Here is a 22,910-nt window from a genome sequence, read left to right as displayed (position 1 = left end):
GTCTTAAATAATACCAAAATATCCAGCTGTAACCTGGACTGTTGAACAGCTCTAATAACTTTATGAGCTTTTCACCTGTCACAAAATGTCGCTCTTCCTGCTTCGTCTGAACAGAATACTTTCACTTTTAAAACCTAATCAACAGCTTCATGGCGTATATATTACTACCATTAAAACATTCTGGGAGGGTTAAAGTTCTTTTAGAATCAGTAGCAAAGAGCAGAAAAATAAACTAAACTTCACTTAGAAAGACTATTCAACTATAACTAAAGCCAGACTATAAGAATGTTAAATAAGACCTTTTCATTTATAATGTATAACGATGTTTTGTGCTAAAACTAAATATGAAGTCTAGTTGAATCAAATCTTGATTTTATCTCCAAACACAACTGTCAATTCTTTTCAATAATGCTCTTCGTTTCCACTCACCTTGTCGGTCTTCAGTCTTCCTGCTTAGTCTGAAAGGAATACTTTGAAAAACTGGTTTGTTGGGTTCCCAGTTTCTGGGACCGTTGTTGCTGGTGTCTACCTGCAGGGGGCGTGGAGGAGCCGCTCATCAGCCACAGTGGCCCCGCAGACACACGCACCTGCGGTCTCTCTTCAATCTCCCGTTAGATTTAAGGACAGAACTCCCGTCTGCCAGCGGCGGAGGTTTTCGTCCTCATCGCCAAACCCTGACTTCTGTGGCTTGACTATTTTGGAGAGTTTTCCTCGCGGACTTGTTTTGGACTCTCTCGAGGTCTCTCCGCCTCTCTGTGAACGCGGACCGAACTGTTCTTGTTCACTTTAAAATAAAGACGCTTTTCGGACACCATTCTCCACCATTATTCAACCAAGCTAAATAAATAAGATTTATGATGCTTGACAGATTTGAAAGACTTGTAAAAGCAGCATATTTCTGCAGCCCTGGAGTCCAGGAGGAGCAGCAGAGGTCAGAATGTGTCGGAGCGCGTTTAACTATTGTCTGCAGTTCCACGCGTGTCCACCGGGTGGCGGTAAAGCACCACATGATATTTCTCCTTTTTGGAACTTCTTCAGCTGCGTTGAGCTTTAAATCTTCACCTGTCGCTCCCTTTAAGCTCTAAACTTTGCGGTTCTGTGTGTAGTTTGTTGGTTTTTTAAATATTTCTGATGAATTCTGATGAGTGAAACTGTCAATGACCAATAGAAAGTTCGTCCATTTTTCTATTGTGTCACACATTTTCATTATTTATTGTCATTTTTGGGTCTAAACTGGACCAGTTCTGTGAGCTGTTTTGCTTTTTCTGTGGACCAGATGTTCCAGGCAGGTTCCATCATCGGACACAGACGGAGACGGGTCACGTGACAACAGTCAGCCTTTAGTTCTTTATTACAGGAGGATCTGGTTTATATACAGACACGTATCTGCAAAATACTAAAAAGTCTATGAACCCAAAGTACTAAAAAGTCTACATCCGCGCACGTATTAAGTGTTTATACACACGTGTGCGCGTACGTGCACACTGTATATTCATCATAACTGTTAGTTTCTAAAACACCAAAGTAGAGTCACTGAGGCACGGCTTCACCTCCTTTACACCGAGGTTTCCCTGAGCAGGTGTGTGATGAACTGTTGCAGAAGGAAAAGCATGGAACATGTTAATAACCGGACACAAAAACACTCAGGTTTATTGTCTGACGGCATCAGTGTCTCTGGTTGCATCTGTCTGAGGAGCATTGTGAAACCAGGAGCAGTGTAAATGAGGGGGGGGGGGGGGGGGGGGGGGGGGGGGGGCAGTGAGTGGATGCTGCATTCATCAAACACACAATAGTCAGAAGAGAAGAGAAGAAGAACAGAAGCCCGTGTTCCTCAGTGTTGGTGTGGAGACGCCTGTTTGGAGGAGCAGGAAGCAGGCTGGACTCTTCCAGCTGGCTTTAATGCCACTTCTCTTCTGAGAACCTCCCAGCAGCTTTCTCTCCACCATCTTTTTACGCTGAAGCTTTTTGATCATTTCAGGTCAGATGTTCTTGGACTGAGGTTAAAAATGTTTGTTCTTGTGCTCGGAGCGAACCGACGATCCTCTAAAGTCAGGCATCCTAAAGGTGGATGTTTTCTGAGGCCTGGAGGCTTTAAAGTGGCGCTTTTACCCACTTGTCCTCGTTCTGTTGGAAACTTGATCCAAAAACCTTTTCTGGAGCTTCATGTTCTGCTTTTTTGAAGGAATGAAATGGTTTCATCAGCGCTGCCGGGGGCTGAGCAGGCTTCATAAATCTGAAGCTCTGAGATCCTTTAAAGATCTCCTGGAATCAGCAGATGGGGGTTTGATCCAAAACTGTAAGAATCAGTCAAGCTATCAAATCTTGACTCAGTCCAAGCGTGAACCAGTCCATCCAGAGCTGATTATGGCTCAGCCAGGAGGAAAGCACGGCCTGGGGGGGTTCATATGGAGCAGGCACACTCTGGCTCTATTGCTACTGAAAACAGCCCCCTTCAGCACAGCAGCCTGAATACAGTTCTGGAGAACACCTGTTCCCAACAGAACCTGTTTAAAACGGGACCAGTAAAGATGCCCGGCGTGACCACGACCACGGGGAGAGAGGGGGGGGCAGAGACAGGCGGTAACGCCGCTGCCCACCGATTCACCTGGAAACAACAAAAACCCCAGCAGCTTGGACCCAATATGGCAGCGTGTTCCTCAGAAACGCTCCTCAAACTCTCCCCACAGCTTCATTGCTAAACAGGATTTGGGTTTTTTTGTCCGTGCTAAATGGAAAGTGTTTGTCCTTTGGTGGTCCAACAGGACCACGATTTGGATGGATGGATGATTTGATGTTATTGAGAATAAAAACAGCTGAAAATGGAAGCGGAGATGTTTCAGAGCACCAGAGTTCAGAAAGAGTTTCTAATCAAACACCGCCTGTTGGGAATGATGAATGGATGCATTTTTATTTAATTTAGACTAATTAGACTAATTTTAACATCCTTTATGCCAGTTCCATAGAGCGTGCGCGCGCACACACACTAGCAAAGATGATATCCAAACAGCCAAATAAATGGGAGTCAAAAGAAATCATTTAAAGCTCATATGTCAGAGTCAAGGTCGAGGGTTTTCTATGGCCCCCGGGATGATATTGATTTATTATTAGAACCGGCCCACAGGCCGCAGATGTTTTACACAGGCCAATACTACATTTCCCACAATGCAACGGTGACAATCTGAGCGGGAGGTGGCTTCATTTCATTATTTATCAGTAGTCATTAGCATAACAGCAAAAGTTAACTTTCAGATCCCCATAAAATGGCAAAAGGGAAGGTGGACACTGAGAACCGGGGGTTCAAACAAGGGGGAGTGGGAGCACATGTTCACGGAGGCAGCTGGGAAACCTGGGTGTCTTCTGAGTGGAGAAAGGGTGGCGGTAATGAAAGAATATCATCTGAGACGCCATCATGAAGCTAAACACAGCCGATCTGTCTCTGAGCTTTGTCCTCCACACGCTTTTTGGTGGCCTCCAGCTCCCTCTGGAAAAACTCTGACGCGGCAAATTGTTCAAAGGGCATTCTGGGGTCAGAGAGTCCCTCAGCAGCATCAGTCTGATGCACCTTCCTTGAGCAGTAGAAGTAGCGAACAGGACCCTGCTGATAGAAAAAGTGGATGGAAGATCCACCCGTCCCATACGGAGACTTGGGCTGTCCACAGGCCAGACAGGGTTTCGTCTGTCTCATCTTCTGCTCTGGTCGCTGCTGCTGCTGCTCCATCTCTAGAATTCTCTGCACAATTTTTTCAATGGAATCCTGCGTCAGAGGCGTGGGCAGGGCGGCTGTGGGAGGAGTGACAACAGCCGTCTCCATGGTGACTACAGGAACGCTGGTTGTTTTGCTCCCCTCTGTCAAGGAGTACCACAGCTGTTGAGTCTCCAGGAGCTTCTCTGGGCTGGTGTTCAGAGAAGAACTGGTGTTCAACAGCTTTGCCAGATGCTTCACATAGCGGGATATGTGAAACCTGGTTGTGGGCGGAGCAAGCTGTTCGGATCGGCCGCAGACCGATGGACCATGTCTGCGTAGTCTCGATCCACGAGCCTCAGGATGTCCTTGTCCCCATGATGATACTGCAGCAAACTATCAATAGCGTCTTTCATGGGAAGAGTCCAGCGTGTGTGGTCCAAGACAAACACTCCACCACCAGTCTTCATGGGTCCAGTGCGGGCGCTCCTCGGCGAGGACTTCAGCGGCAGGGGCAAAGCTCCAGAGACGTCTGGAACACAAACAAAGCAATAATGCATCCTTAGTAACTCATATTATCGCGATATGGGCTATTGAGAAAACACATTAATATCCATCCCTTAATAACAGAAAGTAATATACACTGCATTTTGTGTTTGTCCCAGTCCAGAGGGAGCGGACGGCAGCCCGGTTCTCTGGACTCCAGCCCAAACCTTTCTCCAGTGTCTCTGTCAGAGAGGTGAACGCAGGGCACTTGTCTTGTCCCGTCACTGCCATGGAAGCAGAGTTCAACTCCCACATTGAGGCAGGGTCAAAGACAGCAGGGAGGACGGCGCCGGGCTTCTTCATGTCTACCGGTCGCTGAAAGTTCCACCGCACAACGCCGGTCATGGCCTGGGCCTGGAACAGTTCAGGGGAGACCTGCGTACCCGTGACCCACTGGGCCTGCTGGAAATGGTAGCCCTCCTGCTGAGATGTACCACGGACAGGGATCCAGACGGGGACTTTGGCACCTTCGCTCGCTACGTGGTTTAGCTGAAGGGTCCCTCCGTCCCTGTACATTATCCCCTCAGACAGTTCTGGGTCACTGAGGCAACCACGGAGGATGTGAACCCTCTGAACGCGCCACGTCTTCAGCATGGATAGGGTTAGGGTTAGCATGGAGCATTTTTCAGTTTGAATGACGGCAAACAAAGAAGATGGCTGATCTCACCTGTCCATCCAGTGGTAGCCGGCCTTTCCCACCCCAGCGTGGCTGTACCTCTGGGCCATTCCTTGCTACATCGGATGCAGGGACCTTTCTGTCTCAGCCTGAACCATCACCCAGGACACAATGAGCCAGTTCTCATTCATCACTGCCAAACTGGACATGGCTCCAGATGCCAGTGTCACCTTCCTCGCCATCTTCCTCGTGTGGTCCGACCTGAAAACCTGCCCCAACGTGCCCTGGAGGAGCTTGGTCAGAGACGGCTGTTGACGCTTGAACTCATCCAGCAGGCAGTCAGTCAGGTAGAATCCGGACACAGACACCCCACCCCAACCTTCTTGTAAATCAGGAATGCAGGCAAAAGGTTAGTAAAGCGCACGGGCAGCTTCTCCACCCATGGAGGGTTGTCAGGACCAGTTCCTGCGACAGGCCTTGCAGCAGAGTCGCGAGGAAAAGATCAAATACTGGCCACGGACGCTGACGATCACTCGAGGTCTGCCCACGCCTGCAGAGACCACCTGAGGACGAGGACAGCTATGGAGGCACGGCAGGATGTCATTGTTCCTCAACCTGACCATGATGTGGCTCTCTGGCTTCCAAATGAAAAATGGATGGAGCTGAAAAAAGTTGGGGGACGGGAGCTCAGCCACCATGTCCAGTAGCTCCGGCTGAGGAGGAAGACGCCAAAGAGAAATTGCGTTCCCAGGGTTATGCACTGGTCGGGACCCAGGCCACAACCCAAGTTGTTGAAGCTCCGTCCTCATCCACAGCTTTTGATGTTGTGAGCAGATCCACTTGCTCATGTCGTGGTCAGGGACAGGCATGGGAACAGGAGCTATGGGAACTAGGATAAAGTAAAGAAGACAGTTGAACAACATAAAGTTATCATTACTGAAGAGACAATTTCAGTGCCCCCGCCCTCACATGATATAAACACACGATACAAGGAAACACACACGCGCCTCGGACACTTGGTTTCATTCCAGAGCTCACACGTCAGATTTTTTCCATGTCAGTGACAAAGAATCGTGTCAATTTGAATCACCCGGGACACTTTATTATTGTTCAACACCCCACGGAATGGGGGAAATGTACATGGTTTAACATCCCACTCTTTTGGTCTTGGGTAGAGTCCATCAAAGGAGGCACTCTGCCGTCAGAGGTCTGTGCCGTGCAAGAGTCAGGTCCTGAAAACAAGTGCAGACTTGCTATTAAGAAATTACAGTCACTTCACCTGATGACAACATGGAAAGAACAGTCAGCTGGACATTACAGAGACATCAGGTTGTTCATCAGCCCTAAATAAAAAGAAAAGGAAACTGTTTTTCAACGAAGCATGCAAAGAGAACAAAAACAAACACTTACCCTCCTCCTCATAGTCAATATCAGTTCATCATTGCACGGATCAATTCATAGTCCTCACGACGGTTATTATCACACCAACATATGAAGAGTAATATTAAAGGAACTCGGCCGGAACATCAAGAACACAAAAATAATAAGATAAGTTTCAGATTTGGAGAGGAATTCTTCATGGAAAGGAACGGAACTCCAGCTCTGAAACCTATTTTTCAGAAACCTGTCTTTGCTCCTGGTGGCACTCTCGGCAGGGCGGCTGCTGCTACTGGCATAGCATCTGCACACAGATGAAAAGAAAAACAATAGAAATCAGATACGGCATGGACTTTGTTTGTCTGACATGAAATAAATGTGGTAACGGTGTATTTACAGCTCTGGACTTGCAGATCAGAGTTATGGATGCTCAGCATCTCCCTTTCCATCTCCACGTCCTCCTCCATGGCTGTGTTAAAGACAAAAATACCGGCTACAGGTTATTAGTAGAAAAGAAAAAAACCTTTTCCCAAAGTTGAACTTGTCACATGAAGGAATGAGCATACCCAGGGGCTCAGCTGGGGCCTTCATGGGATGCTCAGCAGGTGTGGAAGATGTGGTGGGCTGCTGCCTCTTCAGCAGGTTCTGCTGCAACCTGGACATTCGTGTACCTGGAACGCAGCGCCTGCCTATGACAAAATCAGCATAGCCATCACCTCTGCTTGTCCCAGATCTCCTTCACGTGCTCTTGGCTCGGGCACCAAATCCAACCAGCTGGTCGTCTTCAGATGAGGCAGTCACTCCATCCCCTCTTCCGGCCTCATAAGTGAGGAGAGCCTGGATTTCTTGGAAACTGAGGGCATAACTCACAAATGACTGGAGGCTGTCCTTACTGTGGCTGTCAGCCATACAGAGACCTGCTGCCTCCTCGCTCTGCACGTTCTTGATCAGATACACGGTGTATCCTACGTCATTCTGCAAAAGCCATCTGAATGACTTCCCTTTATATTTACCAAACTGCAGGACATAGTCTCCCTGCACCTCCATCTTATCTGAGGGATCCCCCCCTCTTTGTCGGATGACGGCCAAAGCGTTCTGCCGTACGAGGTCCTCCCTCATGGCCGCAGACTTGTCCTGAGGAGTGGAACTCACCCGTTTGGCTTCATCAGATGGCTCCTGGAGGAGAAACCCAAGAGGCCCCTTGAGGAACACGACCTGAAGTTTCCCAGGGAAAAAGGCGAATTGCTTCTGCATGTTGAGCTGACATAAAGGAAAAATGTCTATTAATTTTCTCATTTTTATTAGACACTGATAAAACAGTTCCACCCATTTTTCAAATCACACCTGATAAATGTGATCAAAGGAATCTTAGGCCAGTAAAAGATAAAGTGTGGTACCATGTGTAAGCTCTGTGTGTGTGTGTGTGTGTGTGTGTGTGTGTGTGTGTGTGGTGTGTGTGTGTGTGTGTGTGTGTGTGTGTGTGTGTGTGTGTTTGTGAGTGTGCGCACACATGCAATTATCATGTAGGTGTGAAAGTGTAAGATCAAGGTTGTTGGGGTGTCGATTCAGGAGTTCAGAAGGTCAGTACCTGGTGTGGCTAGTGAGGAAAAGACTGGAAAGTGATGGTGTGTGTGTGTGTGTAAGTGTGTGTTTGTGTGTGTGTGTGTGTGGTGTGTGTGTGTGTGTGGGCGTCTGTGTGTGTGTGTGTGTGGTGAGAACATGTTGGGGGGGGCAGGAGGACAGTATCCCCTCTCAAAGACATTGGAAACAAAAACACACATTTGATGTAATAAAATGTAATACTACCACTACTAATATTACTACTAATAATAATTATAGTAATAATAATAATGATACCGAGATTTCAGTGCCACGACAAGTAAATCGGTTACTTGAATATAAAATATGAACAAGTTCATTCATCACTATCGTGTCATTTAATTTATGAAAAACTAGCTTGACAAGATATGAGTATATTGTAGCATGACAAATACAGTACATTATAATTTAGGGCCAATTATAACACGTTCCTTGCTAATTTAGGACAAAATTGACCACAGCCTATGCACAATTACGAGAAGTTTCCTCATTAATTTAGTAGGAAATCAAGCCCAAACTTACCTTCAGCGAAGTTTACCAAAGAATGAACCAAGAATGGCCGATCCTCGGAGAGGAGCCGCTCTTCATAGAAACGGCAGAACAGCGCCACGGGATCATAGCGGCCGGAAATATATTGCGTCCGTAGTGGTTTAGCACTACCATTGAAAATGAATGAGAAACGGTTTAGGGCCGTTTAGCTCCCGGCCATGGCACATTGCTTTTAAGTTGATTTCATTTATCGGAGTTGAATCTTGTTTGATTTTTTTGAAGGCGTTTCACCTCTCATCCAAGCCGATCTAGGCAGATTTGATGATATGACGCTCATAGGCTATATAGCCTTTTCTTTTGGGGGGAATGGATTGGAGGCTGCTCCAACATTGAGGTTTGGACTGTGACAAAGCAAAATGGACAACCTCCACCAGAATAAATGTTTCAAGAAAATAAGTTTGAGTGTATTAACTTCAAAAGGCCATTTTCTTGCACCTGCTCTCGCTTACGGCCATACCACCCTGAGAACGCCCGATCTCGTCCGATCTCGGAAGCTAAGCAGGGTTGGGCCTGGTTAGCACTTGGATGGGAGACCGCCTGGGAATACCAGGTGCTGTAAGCTTTTTGCACTCCTCCACTTTACGTCCATCAGTAACTCACCTGTACCTGGACATTCTTCACACATTCATGTATAAATGGTGTTTAAACACTTGTAATGGTTTTAAACACTCATCAAAGTCAGTGTTTTCAGATTCTGTGATTTCTCACTGGACAGAATCGGCCTCATTTGTAAAGACAGAAAACAAAAGTCCGTTCACAGCCATTAATATCTCCACTTTTTGGACGGCGAGTCTCTGCTGCTTGGGGCTGTTGTTCTGGGTAGGGTGGGCTAAGGTCTGGGTAGGGTGGGCTAAGGTCTGGGTAGGGTGGGCGAAGGTCTGGGTAGGGGGGCTAAGGTCTGGGTAGGGTGGGCGAAGGTCTGGGTAGGGTGGGCTAAGGTCTGGGTCGGGTGGGCTAAGGTCTGGGTAGGGTGGGCGAAGGTCTGGGGATGGGGCACGCTTACTGGGTGGCATCCGACAGACCTGTGCATATGTCAGTTTGGGGCCGACCTGAAAAGTCAGAGCACAAGGATTTAGTTTCCAACATGAGCATCGCTGCAACAGCTCTGGTAAAACCAGATTAATATTGGCTGACAATTCTGTGACCTCACGGACCCTGAATAACCCGGCTTGCTGGCTTTGAGAAGACTCTGTTCACGCAGTTCAGGACGATTCAAATAAAACAAGGTTGCGTCTGACAGTGAGTGTTTCTGACATTATTAGTAAATGTACCTTGTTCTCAGTTGCAGGTACGGTTGCTACGGAAACATTCACCGCAGAAAGAGAAGGGAAGTTGGCCTCCCCGATCTCAGGAAGAGGTGACGGCTTCCTCTCTGCGTCCTATAAAGCAGCACTGGGTCTTGGTCTGTAGTCGGCTGCTCACAGCGGGAGCCCCGTCTGTAGTCGGCCGCTCACAGCGGGAGCCCCGTCTGTAGTGGGCCGCTCATAGCGGGCCCCGTCTGTAGTCGGCCGCTCACAGCGGGAGCCCCGTCTGTAGTCGGCCGCTCACAGAGGGAGCCCGTCTGTAGTGGCCGCTCCTAGCGGGAGCCCCGTCTGTAGTGGGCCGCTCATAGCGGAGCCCCGTCGAGTGGGCCGCTCCTAGCGGGAGCCCCGTCTGTAGTCGGCCGCTCATAGCGGGAGCCCCGTCTGTAGTGGGCCGCTCATAGCGGGAGCCCCGTCTGTAGTGGGCCGCTCATCACAGCGGGAGCCCCGTCTGTAGTGGGCCGCTCATAGCGGGAGCCCCGTCTGTAGTCAGCCGCTCACAGCGGGAGCCCCGTCTGCAGTCGGCCGCTCCAGCGGGAGCCCCGTCTGCAGTCTGCCGCTCCTAGCGGGCGCCCCGTCTGTAGTCAGACAAACCAGGCTCTAGTCCAGGAGGCAGTGTTGGTAATAACCAGGCTCTGGTCCAGGAGGCGGTGTTGGTAATAAACCAGGCTCTGGTCCAGGAGGCGGTGTTGGTAATAAACCAGGCTCTAGTCCAGGAGGAGGTGGTGGTAATAAACCAGGCTCTAGTCCAGGAGGAGGTGTTGGTAATAAACCAGGCTCTGGTTCAGGAGGAGGTGGTGGTAATAAACCAGGCTCTGGTCCAGGAGCGGTGTGTTGGTAATAAACCAGGCTCTAGTCCAGGAGGAGGTGGTGGTAATAAACTAGGCTCTAGTCCAGGAGGGAGGGTGGTGGTAATAAACTAGGCTCTAGTCCAGGAGGAGGTGGTGGTAATAAACCAGGCTCTGGTCCAGGAGGAGGTGGTGGTAATAAACCAGGCTCTAGTCCAGGAGGAGGTGGTGGTGGTAATAAACCACGCTCTGGCCCGGAGGAGGTGTTGGTAATAAACCAGGCTCTGGTCCAGGAGGAGGTGTTGGTAATAAACCAGGCTCTGGTCCAGGAGGAGGTGTGGTAATAAACTAGGCTCTAGTCCAGGAGGAGGTGGTGGTAATAAACCAGCTCTGGTTCAGGAGGAGGTTTTAATAACCGGGCTCATCTGTGTCACACTGGTTCTGCTCCTGCTCAAGGTCATCAGCATCAATGGGACGGATGCTGCAGAAGCTATTTGACCCATCTGGAGTGTTTTCTTCTCCGCCTGTGCTCAGTCTGGGCAGCGCCACATGGGGATGTGATTCCAGGGGTTCCTCATCACATCTGCTTCTGCTGTCTCCTTTAAGCTCTGCATCCAAGCATGCATGCTGGGTTCTGCGGAGGTGTCCTGCCTCAGCTCCACCGTCACCTTGCTCCGTCTAACGTAGGTCGGGAAGTCTGACAGACTGCTGTCACTGTCGCTGTCGCTCTTTTATGTCGTTAAACTGTGATTCCATGACTTGTAAAACAGGAAAATGGGAAACTCCGTTTGATCCAGATCTGACCAAGGAGGACTTATTCATGGTGGATGAAAAGACCAAGGTTTGAAGTCCACAGTCTTCGGCAAAACCTTCAACCGAATCTCATTTACAAACATGAAACTTTGAATTTTCAGGTTCCAGTTCAGATGATGAATATTGAGAAGAGATTTGAAACCTGAGCGGCCGACAACAGACGGGGTCCCACTTTGAGTGGCCGACTACAGACGGGGCTCCTGCTGCAGGGGATACTGCTACAGACGGGGCTCCCGCTGTGAGCGCCCACTACAGATGGGGCTGCTGCTATGAGCGGCCGACTACAGACGGGGCTCCCGCTGTGAGCGGCCCACTACAGACGGGGCTCCCGCTATGAGCGGCCCACTACAGACGGGGCTCCCGCTATGAGCGGCCCACTACAGACGGGGCTCCCGCTATGAGCGGCCCACTACAGACGGGGCGGCTGCTGCTACAGGCGGGGCTCCCGCTGTGAGCGGCCGACTACAGACGGGGCTCCCGCTAGGAGTGGCTGACTACGGACGGGGCTCCCGCTAGGAGCGGCCGACTACAGACGGGACTCCCGCTAGGAGCGGCCGACTACAGATGGGGACCCCGCTGTGAGCGGCGGCTACAGATGGGGCTCCCGCTGTGAGCGGCCGACTACAGACGGGGCTCCTGCTGTGAGCGGCCGACTACGGACGGGGCTCCTGCTGTGAGCGGCCGGCTATAGATGGGGCTCCCGCTAGGAGCGGCCGACTACGGACGGGGCTCCCGCTATGAGCGGCCGACTATAGACGGGGCTCCTGCTGTGAGCGGCCGACTACCCGCCCTGCTGAGGCAGAGCCGTACTGGGATGGAGCGTTACCGCGGCGATCCAGCTCAGTGGGCTACATTGCCTCGGCTGAGGAGTACGACAGTGTGAAGTCCCGCAGTGAGCTGATGTTTGAGAAACAGTCTGGGAGACACGGACTGGTGACCCGAGTCACACACGCTGCGAGTACGTTTCCAGAAACATTTAAACACATGAGATATAGAAGCATCAGTAGCCTCATTTGAGTTCTGAGCTTTGGTGTCTGTGTGGAGCTATGAAACCACAAGAAGAGGGAGGAGCCATCAGCTGTACGCAGAGATCAAGCCGGCTGTGGATGGAGCCACTACATCATTAAACACATGCGCAACAAGAACGACTACAATGAGCTCAGAGGGTTCAAACAGAGTCCTCAACCCAAAGTCTGATTTAAAAAGATCAAAAGTGGCGTAAATGTCTGGTCCTGACAGGAGAAGGATAACTGGAGCGGCATCGCTCGTAGAGTAGACCGACTCTGCTCTTCCTGGTTACCCCGGTGATGACCTTTGGCACCGTAATCATCTTTCTGAGGGGAATCTGTAACCAACCTCCTCATCTGCCCTTCAAAGGAGACCCGCATGACTCCAGAGAGGAGAACCCACGCCTGCTGTGATGCACACACACAGCCAGGGCTTTTTCCATCGCCATCGTTTCTCTGGGGGAAATGTTGCATTTCTTTATCTTAATAACAACAAATCTTTAGTTTGTTCTATAGGAGCTCCATATGTTTAGTGTCAGAGACTTCTTAGATTGTGTTCATTGCTGGCACATAAAGAAAAATGCTTTGATTTTACTAAAGTGACACAAACCCATCTCAACACTGTTTTTTATATCCTCTATATTATTTTGCGTAGTCTGTGTAACTGTTGTGCTTTATTTCTGCTGGCTTCTTTAATGGGATGTAAACCAGCCTGACATAATACCAGTTGAGTACTTTATTTTATGTTGCCAAAGGTTTAAAAACAGCCTGACAGAATAAGAAATTGTGAAAATTTAGTGAATGAATTATACCTGGTGGTATCTGATCTTGAATGGCAAATTTTAAAATAATGAAAATAATGTTTGGACCTCTTATCAGGCAAAGAGAAAGTTGTTAAGAACTGCTCTAAAAACACCACCTCAGGGGGACTATATCCAAATCTCTCCGTTTACTGATGGGACGTTGAAACGTCAATACGCGGATTCATACATTTAGAACTGGACGTTGCACCAGAACTGGAAGCGCGGACTGATACATTTTTAACAGCGGTCCTGCTTCAGCCCTCCGGGGTTTAATAACAAAATACGAAAAATATGAAAATTTTAATTTTAGAAACATTGTTGTCGGTTGCCGGCTTTTGCAAAATTGCTAAATACACGCTAGCATGCATGTTTTAAGCTATGGTAGCGGTATGTTTTACCATGCCCGCGCCCTATAATCCGGAGCGCCTGATGTATGTGTTAAATACAGAAATAGCACCCGTAACTGAGGCTGCACCTTTTAATACGGTGCGCCCTTTGGTCGCGAACATACGGTATATAGAACATAGGGCACGTTTGTGCGTGATATCACTCCGCGTCTGCGCAACGACAACAACCTCCTATCTTTAGTATTGCTGCGCCAACTGGTGGTCTTTTGGGTTGAGGATAACGGTGATCTATATGTAGCTATATGTAGCTATAGCGTCATTGGGCTCCACTCCAGCCACTCCTGGTAGTTCCTCAAAAACACTGAGTTTCTAGTGGATGCACAATCTGTGGAAGCCAACATAGAAACTTCTGAAGAGCCAAAGTTCTTGCAACAAAAATATAGTCCCCAATTAGGTTGTTTTGTTATCACACGACCCCGTCCCCGTTATCTTAAGAGAATATAAAAGAATGAGTGGAGACAGAAGAGAGAATGAGACGTTTTTGGCGCGTGTCGCTCTTGATTTTGTGTTTATTTTTGCAGTAAACTTAAAGGAGGCCTTTTCACTTTATGTTTGATTAAATTTAAGCTGATATTCCATTCTTGACATCTTTAAATTTACAGTATTCATGGGAGATTTATTTGGTCATTTTGCTTCTTTTTATTTCCTATTTCCCACATTTATTCATAGTTTTTATTAGATTGCAATAAATCCTGTAACATTGAACAGACTGACTAAAGTCAAATGACCTGTGGTTCCCACCGATAGCCGTCATTCTGATGGGTTTTTGCTGGCTGCAGCTGAAATATTCCAATGCTCCATGTCACAGAGACAGTAAATACTAAACCCTAAAGATTCTGAAGGCATGATGTCAAATAGTAACGTATAATACAGACATTTGAAGAGACAATTAAGAGAATGTTTTCATGCTTCTAAGAGTGGCCGAGGAGCCATTTAGAACTTTATAAAGATGCATTGTGTGATACCAGGAACTAATTTAACTTCAAGGCGAAGCTGCTTCTGCTTTGTCGACCATCGACTGATCTCCTGAAAGTCCACCAGCGCTTTTTAAAAACTGAATTTTTCATCTATGGAGGGAGTAGACGGCAGATGTTTCCACAGATGCTCTTCACCAGTGGTCAGTGAGTGATGCAGCAGATGAGCGGGAGTTGACTGGCTACCACCGGCCATGACTCAATGTCTCCAGCCCATAGTGTGGATTCTCTACGAGATCAGGCAGAAGCTTCAGCTCTGAATCCTTCAGCTGGTTCTCACTCAGGTCCAGTTTTCTGAGATGGGAGGGATTGGACCTCAGCGCCGAGGCCAGAGAGTCACAGCTGATCTCTGATAAGCTGCAGTTCCTTAATCTAAATAAAGAAGGGAAACTTTTATAAGGTTATAAGTGAAACCAGTATTAATCTGAAAGGTTAATCAGAGGCATGATCTGTAAATATTTAATTTAGTTACAGGTTAAAAAATGATAGTAATATGTAATTACCACAATTCCAACCTCTCAGGTTTGCACTGTTCCAAAGGAGAATATATATTGTTCTGGCCCTCACTGTTCCCAGGTTCTCCCACCTCTTTCCCTCCCATCTCATCATGGAGATCCATCTCACCGGTGGCTCATCTTTAAAGGCACAACCTGTCTTAGATGACTTCCTGTCTCCCTCACCATCTCCCTCCTCGTTGGCTGGTGTCTACCAGGCACCCTCACCTAGTTTTGTCTAATTTTGGTTACCATCTGTCGGCTTTTTCATTGTCCTTAAATCAATTTATCATTAATAAGTGGTCCCCGTGTGGCCCTCCCTCCTGAAGGAACTGGGCACAACACACACACTCAGAAAGTGTGAGGACCCTCGGATGGAATAATGGACATTTTGAGAATGGTGTTTACCTCAGAGTTTCCAGTCGGCAGTTTGGAAAGTGGAGAAAACCACAGAGCAGCTTCACTCCTGGATCCTGCAGCTGGTTCTGACCCAGGTCCAGTTCTCTGAGATGGGAGGGATTGGACCTCAGCGCCGAGGCCAGAGAGCCACAGCTGATCTCTGATAAGCTGCAGTATTCTAATCTGAAAAATGCAGGATGAGGTTATACGGTGCAGGTCTGCATGTTATCTGCGTCAGTACTAAACCTACGTTAGTTCTTAGTTGGGTCAGACCTGAATTCACGATATTCCAAGGAATTTTTATGTGGTGCATCACAGCAGTGTTGAGAACAGCCTCACTTCACCATCTTAGCAGCTGGTATATAGGTAGAAAAATGAAGACTGACCTGAGCCTCTCCAGTTTACAGTTTGGACTCTCCAGTCCAGAACAGAGCCGCTTCACTCCTGAATCCTGCAGCTGGTTCTGTTGTAGCTCAGGTCCAGAAGCCTCAGATGGGAGAGGTTGGACTTCAGAGCTGAGGCCACAGAATCACAGCTGGTCTCTGATAAACTGCAGCCACTTAGGCTAAAATAACAATTATTTTGAGAGAAGACAAATAAAAATCAACATGTACCAGAGCAAAACACAGCTTACAAGCAACAAACCTCTGGTCCTGCACCGGCTTATCTGCCGTATGTTCCTATTTTGGGTTCTTTCAGGGCGGTTGGACAAGATCTCCACCGTATGTAAAGTGTGTGTAGGTCAAAATACCTTCCAAGTTTGTGAGACCACATTTCTCAATAGCACTCAACTCTTGTCAGGAGTTGGGACAAAGCGACCCACTCCTGATAGCTTGTGGGCGATGCTGCAGCGACCCTGCAATCCCTACACTCTCTGGTGAAACCAAATCAAAGGTTTTAGACACTGCTGGATGCTGGAAGGGTGGCTATAGTCTGGACGCATAGTTCCCCTGACTGCACATTTCTCCAACAATGATTGGCAGCTGGTATCACTTGTTCTCCAGATGAGAGAAGGAAAGAGAGCCACCCCACAGTGTGTTTGATTGCCCCACTGCAAGCTCAATGCTGCCAGAAAACATTGCAGGAGCATCAGTTCCCCTCAGGGCATCAACAAGGACCTCAGGAAAAGGTGCAGCTGCCACCTACTAGAGACAAGCACACTGAGCTGAGATTCAAAGCCCTCTCCTCCCAAGAGAAGAGCTTGTTTGTTGGAGGCTCTTCTGGGCGATACCTGGTGCCACAGCTCCAGCTCAGCCCGTCTCTGGAGCTGAGGTGGAGCTTAGCAAGTTTCATGGTTCTCCACCACTTCCTCTCGCTGAGGACCTTCTCAGCTGGTGGTTTCTGCTCCACCTTCCAAGTTGAGCAGGTGATACTTCTGCATTCCTGCCACCAGTGTCTCTGCAGAAAGAGTCTTCTCTACTGTTTTATATTAGATTGTAGAAAATTAGGATTTGTGGTTGATGTCTTAGATGTTGTTGACTAAGAGCAGGTTTTTCTTTAATAACATAGAAAGATTCGATGAGAAGAGCAAATGTATTATTTTATGAGCTACTTCCACTACTATTATATACACATACTTCCATATTGTCTTAGATTGCAAGCTGCATTTATTGCATCGTTCATAGAAAGTCATATTTGTGAGGAGAAAAACTCCAATAAGGTCATTTTCTTTAATGACCATTACAAAAGAAGGAGGCGATGAACAAACAGATTTATCTAAAAATGTGTGAAAACTTATGGATGGAAACATTTTTAAATGGTTGCATTGTGTAGAATCGGTGTAGAATCAACTTGTTGACTTAAGATTAAGATTAAGATTAAGATGGACTTTATTCATCCCCGTGGGGAAATTGAATTATAGTAGCAGCGAATGCAGAGTAAAGAGACAGAAAAAAATAAATACAGATAGATTAGAATGTTATAAGCATATATACAGCATATATTATAAGCATATATATAATATATACATAATATAATATATACATATTATAAGCATTATAAGCATATATACATAAATATAGAATAAATTAGAAATAAAATTACAACATAAACATTACACAATTATTGTTGAGTTGGTTTGAGTGAATTATAGAGTTTAATGGCGGACGGCAGGAATGACTTCCTGTACCGTTCCTTGGAGCAGCGAGGCTGCAGGAGTCTGTTGCTGAAGCTGCTCCTCAGTTTGTCCACTGTGTTATGGAGGGGGTGGGAGGGACTGTCCATGATTGTCCGCAGTTTCAACACCATCCTGTCCCTCACCACCTCGTCCAAGTTATCAAGTCTACAGCCAACAACAGACCCTGCCTTTTTGATGAGTTTGTTAAGTCTGATGGCATCCTTTGCTTTAATGCCTGTACCCCAGCACACTACAGCGAAGAAGATGGTGCTAGCCATGACAGACTGGTAGAACATGTGGAGCATCCTGCTGCAAACACTGAAGGACCTGAGTCTCCTGAGGAAATAGAGTCTGCTCATGGCCTTCTTGTAGACAGCATCGGTGTTTGTGGACCACTCCAGTTTATTGTCCAGCTGAATACCCAGGAACCTGTAAGATGGGACTATTTCCACGTCCTTCCCACTGATACAGACTGGGGAGGGTGGGGACTTGCTTTTTCTGAAATCCACCACCATCTCCTTCGTCTTGGTCACGTTGAGCTGCAGAAGGTTCTCCCTGCTCCACCTGACAAAACTCTCCACAAGGTCCCTGTATTCATCCTCCTGTCCATTCTCCACACACCCGACTATGACTGTGTCATCCGAGTACTTCTGGAGATGACATGTCTCAGAGTGGTACTGGAAGTCGGCTGTGTAGGTGGTGGACAGGAATGGGGAGAGCACAGTTCCTTGAGGAGCTCCTGTGTTGCTCATCAGGGGGTCGGACACACAGCTCCGCAGTCTCACAAACTGTGGCCGACCTGTCAGGTAGTCCTCGATCCAAGAAACAAGGGGAGCATCCATCTGCATCTTCTCCAACTTCGCCCTCAGCAGTCTTGGCTGGATGGTATTGAAGGCAGAAGAGAAGTCGAAGAACATGACCCGCACTGTGGTGTTTGGTCTGTCCAAGGAGGAGTAAGCCCTCTGCAGCAGGTATATCACTGCGTCATCAACCCCCACCTTGGGCTGATAGGCAAACTGCAGAGGGTCCTGAAAGGGGCTCACCAGAGGTCTGAGGTGTGACAGCACCAGCCGCTCCATGACCTTCATAATGTGGGAGGTCAGTGCTATTGGCCTGTAGTCACTCGGTGCCACAGGATGGGTCTTCTTTGGCACCGGGACCAGGCAGGATGTCTTCCAAAGCACTGGGATCCTCTGAAGATGAAGGCTCTGGTTGAACAGGTGCTGCAGTATCCCACACAGCTGCCTGGAGCAGTTCCTCAGCACTCGTGGGCTGATGCCGTCCGGTCCGGCAGCCTTTCTCTGGTTGAGCCTCTCCAGCTCTCTCTTCACCTGGCCAGACGTGAAGGACAGTCCTGTCGGGGGGATGGGTGACATGCTGGGATCCATGTAGGGTGTCAGCAGGGGGGAGGGGGAAGAAGTTGGCAGAGGTGTTAGGGGCTCTGGGAGGTGTGAAGGGGACCCATTGTTATCCAGAGGAATATTGGGACAGCTGGGGGAGGGGGAGCTAGAGTCAAACCTGTTGAAAAACTGGTTCAACTCATTGGCTTGGTCCACGTTCCCATCAGCTGAGCGTATTCCTTTCTTCTGGAAGCCAGTGATCGTCCTCATCCCACTCCAAACATCCCTGGTCTGGTTCCTCTCCAGTCTCTCCTCCAGCTTCTTCCTGTAGGCGTCCTTGCTCTCCTTCAGACTGCGTTTCAGTTCCTTCTGTACACTCCTGAGCTCAGCCGGGTCCCCAGCAGTGAGGGCCCTCTTCTTCTTATTCAAAAGGGCCTTCAGGTCACTTGTCACCCATGGTTTGTTGTTTGGGTAACAGCGTACCTTCTTGGTGGGGACGGAGTTCTCAGTGCAGAACTTGATGTAGTCGGAAACACAGTCTGTCAGTCCATCCAGGTCCTCACCATGTGGTTCACAGAGAGCAGACCAGTTGGTGGTCTCCAGGGCATCCCGCAGACAGTCCATAGCACCATCAGACCATTTCATAACAGTCCTCACAGTGACTGGTTGCTGCTGAACCACAGGTGTGTATGATGGGGAGAGCAGCACGAGATTATGGTCAGACTTGCCTAGTGGAGGGAGTGCAGTGGAGGTGTATGCACTGGTGACATTAGCATACAGTAAATCCAAAGTCTTCCTGTCTCTCGTGCTGCACTGGACATACTGGTGGAATGTAGGGAGAGTGGACTTAAGGGAGGCATGATTGAAGTCACCTGTGATGAGGATAAAGGCTCCGGGATGTTTAGTCTGCAGGTCAGCCGTGACAGAGTGGATGACATCACAGGCCGAGTCCGCTTTACCGGTCGGAGGAATATAAACGGTGATGGCGATGACGTTAGTAAACTCCCGTGGCAAATAGTATGGACGGAGTCCGATAGCAATAAGTTCCACGTCGGGACTGCACACGCGCTCCTTGACGTGAATATGCTCCGGGCTGCACCACCTGTTGCTAACGAACACGGCCAGTCCCCCTCCTTTCTTCTTACCGGCCGCGGTGGTGTCTCGGTCCGCTCGCACAGTGGTGAAACCAGCGATCGTCACATTAGAGTCCGGTATCAGTCCATGGAGCCACGTCTCCGTGAAACACATGATACTGGCCTCTCTGTACTCCCGCTGGGTCCGTGTGAGCGCCTCCAGCTCGTCCATCTTATTCGCCAGGGACCTGACATTCCCCGTTATGACCGCGGGGACGCAGGGTTTAAAACGTCGCCTCTTCATCCTCTGTTTAACTCCAGCCTTAGTCCCTCGTTGTTTCCTCCTCACCTCCTTAGGGATTTGGGGCTTCTCTCCGACCACAAAGGATGGTGGTCTTAGAGCCATCAGCTGGTCGCGTGTATAGACAATACCGCTCCGCTTCTCGGCACAGCTGATGGGGGCCGCGAATAACCCAAGCACCGCAAAACAGAGAAAAAAGTATTCGAGCCTCCAAAACATGGTGTCTGAATACTCCAGTTGAAAATGGAAAGAAAGAAAGAAAATCCAAATAGAAAAGAATGTAAACAAGTATAGAAAACACTACGAAAGTTTAAAAAGAACAATTAAGTTTAGGGAGCTGCTACTACTGGCTGCCGCCTGAGACAGCGCCATTTTGCCATTTTGACTCTGATTTGGACTCCAATGGAAGTGAGGTGCAACAATTGTGGATGCTGAAAGCTTCAGATCTTCATGAAGGTTTGTGGTTGGACTGACCTGCTGCCCCTTTAAGAGGGAGGCAGGTTTGGGCTTCTGGCTAGAATGAAGCCACCTAAGATGAGAATGACTGCAGGCTTTCGGTACCAAGGTTTAACAGGGTGCTCACTTCACACTTGGGCTTTTCTCTTTTTGGGATGGCTTTTCTCAGGAGAGAAGGGGCATGGCACACTGCAGCAGCTTTCTTTTGGGGTTTCTAGTTTTCCTTCTGATCTTTAAAAGACAGGAAGAACCATTTTTGATTGGTCTGAATGTTTGGGCGGTTTTGTGGCCAGCCTAAAATCAAACAAGACAAATCTACAACTGATACTTCCTTTCTAGTCATTGATGACCATCCTCACATGGGACAGATTTCCACAACCAATTTAATACTGCAAATCTGTCCTGTGTGGTCTTTTTTCTGAGAACTGTAACACTACGTTTATAACAAAGATCAAACATGGAAACAGTTATTGTCTAACTAGTTACACCTGGGAAAGTACTGGATCATCTCTGACTCACCTGAGAGTCTCCAGCTCACAGAGAGGATCCTGGAGAAAACCACAGAGCAGCTTCACTCCTGGATCCTTCAGCTGGTTCCAACTCAGGTCCAGTTCTCTGAGATGGGAGGGATTGGACCTCAGCGCCGAGGCCAGAGAGTCACAGCTGATCTCTGATAAACTGCAGTCACTCAGTCTGGATAAGGAATCATGGCAAGAAATGATCTCTTATTGGAGGAAAAGTCATGTTACACTTGCTCAAAATCATTATTTCATTTTATTTCATTATTTAATCAGGGCCCTTGGAGTCAGGAGAGCTCTGCCCCCCCAACATAGTTAAAAAGTATCTATAAAATTAACTTTCAATGGCTCATTTATATTAATACGACACTTCTCCAAAATTCAATGGAGTTTATCTTGAAGCCTTTCATTGTTTAGTTATGTCGAAGATAAAAGGAAGCTGACCTGAGAGTCTCCAGCTGACAGTTTAGACTCTCCAGTCCAGAACAGAGCAGCTTCATCCCAGAATCCTCTAGACTGATGTAGCTCAGGTCCAGAACCCTCAGATGGGAAGGATTGGACCTCAGCGCCGAGGCCAGAGAGCCACAGCTGATCTCTGATAAACTGCAGTGTGACAGCCTGGAAAAGGAATAAATGGGGCAAATAAAAACACATTTCTAAATCTGAAAATGAAGAGAAAAGCAGAAAATGTAAAGAAATTTAGAAAAGACCAACAGAGGCCTCCTGACCTGAGCGTCTCCAGTCTGCAGTTTGGATGCATCATTGCAGAAGACAGTAACTTTACTGCAGCATCTGTCAGGCTTTGGTTCTTGATTAAGATCAGCCCGTAGATGAGAAGGGTTTGACGTCATTGCTGAGGCCACAACTTCCCAATGACTCGTTGAAAGAACACTATCAGACAGTCTGTTGTGCATGAAACAAAAATAGTGAGTCAAACTTTGGGATTTCTCATCAACTTATCTGAGAATCTATCTCAACACAAATGTAGCTCATTTCCTGGAAAAGCTAAATTCAACACCGTAGAGCAACAGTTTGAACGACCATCAGATCTGAAATGCAACTGAATTATTCTCAACATTTGTCTTATTTTAGAACAGCTCATAATTACTCAATATTTAAAATGATTGTAGCAAATGGTTTAAAGAAACGTGCATCTTTTTATCTGTCTATCGGCTCTTTGGATATTTTGCATTTCATCCAATTTGTACGATGGTGCGTCAAGTCTTAATTCAGCGATCCGATCGATGACATCAGAGTCTCTGGTTGCATCGATTGCCCTCAGCTTCTGTTATATCTGCCTGTTTCCCTTCAAATCATTTTCACTGCACCTTTTGTTGCTAGTGATGAAGTTGCCACCTAACGGGTGTGGAAAGGGTCCAACAACTTTGTGGGTCACATAAAGGCTCCAAACGGAACCGCCACAAAGACCTAAAACACCCATTTAAACCAACGAGGCCGGCTGTTTTTACGTTGAACAAATGAAGCAAAATAGTCACGTGTCATTAGTTAAAATGTGTTTTTCTGTCGTTAGAATACGATGTATACAAACAAACAAAAGTTATTTAATGACATGACAGTAATTTCATGATAGTCAGTTAACTTGTGGCTCCTATTATTCCTGCCTTATGTTGGTTTGTCTGGATTGACCTTTGAACTTATATCAGCCAGTGTTGAACATTTCTGGATGAATTGTTGTTGTTTTTAATTTATGGACGCTGCAATGGAAATAGAGAATTGAAGGAATGACCACT

The 22,910-nt window shown here is 47.7% G+C and overlaps 1 protein-coding gene, 1 long non-coding RNA gene and 1 other non-coding gene across 11 annotated transcripts in view; 1 reads left to right on the top strand and 2 right to left on the bottom strand.

Annotated features, from left to right (window-relative positions):
* The window catches only part of LOC130523564 (NACHT, LRR and PYD domains-containing protein 12-like), a 99,758-nt gene that overhangs the window by 74,347 nt on the left and 2,501 nt on the right, over positions 1-22,910 (bottom strand). The gene's annotated exons all lie outside the window — the stretch shown is intronic.
* Positions 8,813-8,931, top strand: LOC130525068 (5S ribosomal RNA). The gene has a single exon (XR_008950348.1). It is a non-coding gene; the product is annotated as a 5S ribosomal RNA (ribosomal RNA).
* On the bottom strand, positions 13,980-21,798 carry LOC130523624 (uncharacterized). Its single transcript, XR_008949941.1, has 5 exons — positions 21,604-21,798; positions 21,161-21,334; positions 15,742-15,920; positions 15,365-15,538; positions 13,980-14,834 (listed from the first exon to the last, which is right to left on the bottom strand). It is a non-coding gene; the product is annotated as an uncharacterized LOC130523624 (long non-coding RNA).

Source organism: Takifugu flavidus, chromosome 4 (assembly GCF_003711565.1).
Source record: "Takifugu flavidus isolate HTHZ2018 chromosome 4, ASM371156v2, whole genome shotgun sequence".
Classification (NCBI taxonomy): Eukaryota; Metazoa; Chordata; class Actinopteri; order Tetraodontiformes; family Tetraodontidae; genus Takifugu; species Takifugu flavidus.
Note: the sequence above shows the minus strand (reverse complement) of the source record. Positions and strands in the feature narration are given on the sequence as shown.